At 45.1% G+C, this 4,750-nt stretch overlaps 1 pseudogene across 1 annotated transcript; it reads left to right on the top strand.

The window, feature by feature from the left end:
• Nucleotides 1–1,128: 1,128 nt before the first annotated feature.
• Nucleotides 1,129–4,217, top strand: LOC146206857 (uncharacterized; annotated as a pseudogene). Its single transcript, XR_014704548.1, has 2 exons — nucleotides 1,129–1,313; nucleotides 1,897–4,217. The product of XR_014704548.1 is annotated as an uncharacterized LOC146206857 (transcript).
• The last annotated feature ends 533 nt before the right edge of the window (nucleotides 4,218–4,750 follow it).

The raw sequence follows: 4,750 nt of genomic DNA, 5'->3' as shown, positions 1-4,750 counted from the left end.
CTGGCAATTGTTCCTTGAGTACCCTATATATGTGTAGCCTGACCTCTGTACAAATATAGTGAAACATGTGTCTTCAGTGTGATTATATGGTATCATATACTTTTTTTCCATTTCTTTTTCCACACTGCAATATAGAATTATATAGAAATTAGACAAGTGTGGATTGTCAGTATTTCTGTCATTTGCTGTTTTTATATTATGCCCCAAACCTGCAACGGCCTCCAAAAGGAGGTTAGCAGTATGTATGAAATAAAATGAACCAGTTTAGAAAGCTTGTGCCTTTCCTTGCTTTTTGGACAGAACACAAGTTCTCGGGCCGTACAGGATCTGCAACTGCTATGGAGAGTCTCACGGAAGCTAGGCGCTGCCCGATCAGTTCATGTTTCATTGTCAGCATATTTTATGTATATACTAAGGGATACCATTTTCCTTTTTTTTTTTCCTTTTTGTCACTGTGGCCCAGGCCAGATAGGAAAGGGAAGACGACGGGCCATGGTCCTCTTGCATTGTGGAAGGCGAGGGGACGGGTGAAAGGGATAAATTGAAGGTCACTAGGGATGAGTTGGCTCCTTTTCCACGGCTAGGGAACAGTGGCCTGTCTTACCTTTTCTGCCTAACCTTGGCCACACTGCCATAACAAGTCGTCTCCGAGTGTAATTGAAGTCGAAAATGACTATTATTGGGATTTGTTTTTATGCTATGTATGGCGTAAATTTTTTTCGTAGCCAAACTGAATCTCCCTTTCACGCTTGGCGTCTGCCTATACAGTCGTGCCCCGTTAATATGACCCCCGTTAATATGGACGACCCGAATTATGGACAGTTTTTCTGGGGACGAAACCTTTTCAATGTATTTATGCCTCGTTAATATGGAAAGGTGTTAGGCAAGGAGACACAATCTCCCCAGTACTATTCACAGCTTGCTTAGAGGAGGTATTCAGAGACTTGGAATGGGAGCAGTTAAGGATAAGGGTAGATGGAGAATACCTCGGTAATCTGCGATTTGCTGATGACATTGCCTTGCTAAGCAACTCGGGGGATGAGCTGCAAATAATGATTGATGACCTAGACAGGAAAAGTAGAAAGGTAGGCTTGAAAATCAATATGCAGAAGACTAAGGTAGGGGAGAGTCGGGAGGTCTGGGACGGTTGGAGGAGTGGGACACCTGGTGTATCTCTCTAGCAACTCGTTCAAAAAAGTTCTTCAAATAATCTCGAGGTGGCACTAGCATATGGATAGCCTGGGCGTAATGGCCGATTTCTGTGGCGTGTGGAAGTTGCTCCGATAAGAAATCGCCGAATTCAAGTGTCAAAAGTAAGTATCTGCTATTTCAGTCACAGCTTTATCATATTTAGAGAACGCGTAGGTCGCTAATATAAATTTTTGTCCAAGAAGGTGCATCTGTGCCGTGCCTCGTGCAGTAAAATGTTTGGGCCTAAGGAGAGAACTTTCGCCACGGAACGTTTCTTTGTTGGTGCAATGCTGCTTGGGAGGAATGGGACAGTTAAGATGAGGGAGGAACGGGACGCTGTCCCATTCCTCCCGGCAATACGACTAGTGCTGTGGCTAGCGACTCTGCTGCAAGGCTCAGCCGCATTAGCCTAAAAAAGAGTTATTTTTGTTTATTTCATGTTTTGAGGTAATATTTATTCGGTGCCATCAAAATGGCATGAGATTGAAGATATGCTGGTTAGATGAAAATTCACGCTAGGGCACTCCAAATGGGGAAATAAAGACGCAATTTGAAACGTGAGCCTCCCGGGAAAAGGGCATAACTAGTTGGCTACAGCTGTAGTGCTGTTTAATGCACGCAACGAATTAGACAAAGCCGACATTTTTGAGCTTTGTGAGGGTGCTTGTTTACATTTGCATGATATTGTTCCATTTGAATTTTCAGGAAGATGCCAAGGGTATACAAGAAAAAGCATCCCGAGAGGGTTCGAACGACGAACAGCTTGATGCTGGATGCTGTGAGATTAGTTTGCGAAGAAAAAAAAAGTATAAGGGCCGTAGCAGAAGCTCTTAAAATCTCAAAATCAGCCCTTGGTCGAGCAGTACAGAAGTAGAAGGGTTGTAGTGCGAGAGACAGTATTTTGTTCAACTCCAACTTGGTCTGCGGTATGGTCTTCACAGGAGAAGATGAAGTACTTTTGAAAGAATATTTGCTGAAGGCAAGCAAGATGCACTATGGACTAACAAGAATGCAAGTTCGTTCCCTGGCATACCAGTTTGCAACAGCATTAAGTCGGAAGTGCCCATCATCATGGGAAGTCAACAAGTTAGCTGGAAGAGACTGGTTTCTGGGCTTTATGGACCGTCATCCTGAATTTTCGCTTCGATCGCCGGAAGCCACCAGTCTTGGCCGGGCAACGAGCTTCAACAAGCACAACGTCGATGCTTTCCTTTCTAATCTGAAAGGCGTCTACGACCGACACAAGCTAACTCCAGACCGCATCTACAACTGTGACGAAACAGGCTTCACAACTGCCCACATTCCGCCAAAGATTATCGCAGCAAGAGGAGAGAAACAAATTGGCCAGGTCACATCTGCAGAACGCGGTGAACTGGTGACCGTCTTATGCACTGTCAATGCCATAGGAAATGCTCTGCCACCGGTATTCATTTTTCCACGAGTGAGATTTAAAGATTTTTTCCTCAAGGGCGCCCCAGCCGGAAGTCTTGGATTGGCAAGCAGGTCAGGATGGATGTCCGGCGAGCTGTTTGTACTGGCATTACAGCACATTGTGACACATACAAAGTGCTCGAAGGAAGAACCTATTCTTCTAATCCTTGACAATCACGAAAGCCATGTCAACATCAACACCATCAACAAGGCCAAAGAAAGTGGCATCATTCTGCTGACCTTTCCTCCACACTGTAGCCACCGCTTGCAGCCACTTGATGTATCTGTGTATGGACCATTCAAATCTCGCTACAACGCTGCATGCAATGACTGGCTTATAAATAATCCAGGGAAGGCCATCTCCATATACAACGTTGGAGAACTAGTGGGATCCGCCTACGTATCAACGGTAACCCAAAAGAATATAATCTCAGGTTTCCACAAAACAGGTATTTGGCCTTTCAATAGCGAGCCCTTCACTGAGGACGACTACATGATGTCTTCAGTGACTGACAGACCCGAAGCTTCCCCTAGCGGAGTGCTGTCACCACAGCCAGCTACCGCAGTATGTGAAATGGATGGATCAAGCCTTCAAGGAAAAGTTCTGAACTCGGATACGGACACTAACGCAGCTCGAAACATCCTCAGAGATGTCTTCACGCCCACGGCCAATGAAGGTGCATCGACGTCAGCTCCTTCTTCCAGTCGCATTATTCCAAGCGACCTCAGGCCTTATCCAAAGGCTGCGCCACGCAAGTCAGGGCAAAAAGGAAGGAAGAAGGGTAGCACCAAAGTGCTTACAGATACCCCAGAGAAACGTGCCATTGAACAAGCAACTGCGGAGAGGTTTGCACGGCGGAGTCTGAAAAAAAGAGCACCAAAGGCAGCTAAGATTGCTGCCACTACTCGTCCAAAAATGAAACGGCGTCGTCAAATGGATATAAGCTCTTCGAGTGACGAAGAAACTGTTGCCGTTGCCTTTGACGATTCGGGCAGTGACATGTCAAGTGTCGATGATGAGAGGCACGAAATTTCTGAGGTCGAATGGCCGAATGAAGGTTTTAGAGTGGAAAAAGGTGAATTTGTCCTCGTCAGGTTCTGTGAAACAAAAAATCTGTCTATTACGCGGGCAGAGTCGAAAGCTGTGAGAAGTTGGACGTCAGTGTCCGGTTTCTTCGAAAGAAAGATGAGAGCTCCCAGTTTTACTTTCCTCTTCACGAAGATAGAGCAACTGTACCAATCACCGACATTGTTATGAAACTGCCGGTGCCGACTATTGTCGGGGCAACAAAGCGCCTGCAGTCCTGCTTCAAGTTTGAAGTCGAACTATCAGCTTATAATGTTCGCTAATGAAGTTGTCACTACAGCATTACACATGTCCCATTCCTCCCAAGTGGTGTCCCACTCCACCCTAAGGTGGGGGTGGAATGGGACAGATTTTGGTGGTTGTAAATTGTTTTTTTAGAGCTGCCCTTGAAGAGGTAGCAAACATTGCTTCCCAGAATTTGTGCAACAAGTTTTGCTTTATATTTTAAATTATAAAACATCTGTTTGTATTCAAAATAAAAAAAGATAAAAATATATTTGTGAAAAGTGTCCCATTCCTCCCGACTCTCCCCTAATGTTCAACAGCCTCTGGAAGGAACAGCAGTTTACATTAGGTAGCGAGGTACTGGAAGTAGTAGGCGAATATGTCTACTTAGGACAGGTAGTAACCGCAGATCCAGACCATGAAAAGGAAATAACAAGAAGAATAAGATTAGGATGGAGTGCATTTGGCAAGCACTCGCAGGTTATGACTAGCAGCTTACCGGTATCGCTAAAGAGGAAAGTATATAACAGTTGCATCTTACCTGTACTCACCTATGGGGCTGAAACGTGGAGGCTAACCAAGAGAGTTCTACTTAAGTTGAGGACAACCCAGAGGGCTATGGAACGAAAAATGGTAGGAGTAACATTAAGAGATAGGAAGCGTGCAGAGTGGGTCAGAGAAATAACTCAGGTTACCGACATTCTAGTGGAAATTAAGAAGAAATGGACATGGGCAGGACATGTAGTGCGAAGAGAGGATAACCGATGGTCGCTTAGGGTAACAAACTGGATTCCATTAAGGGAAGGGAAGCGTAGC

This window comes from Amblyomma maculatum, chromosome 1, assembly GCF_055883805.1.
Source record: "Amblyomma maculatum isolate TAMU_Amacu chromosome 1, ASM5588380v1, whole genome shotgun sequence".
NCBI lineage: Eukaryota > Metazoa > Arthropoda > Arachnida > Ixodida > Ixodidae > Amblyomma > Amblyomma maculatum.
The sequence above is the reverse complement of the archived record's forward strand: the minus strand, read 5'-3'. Positions and strand labels throughout refer to the sequence as shown.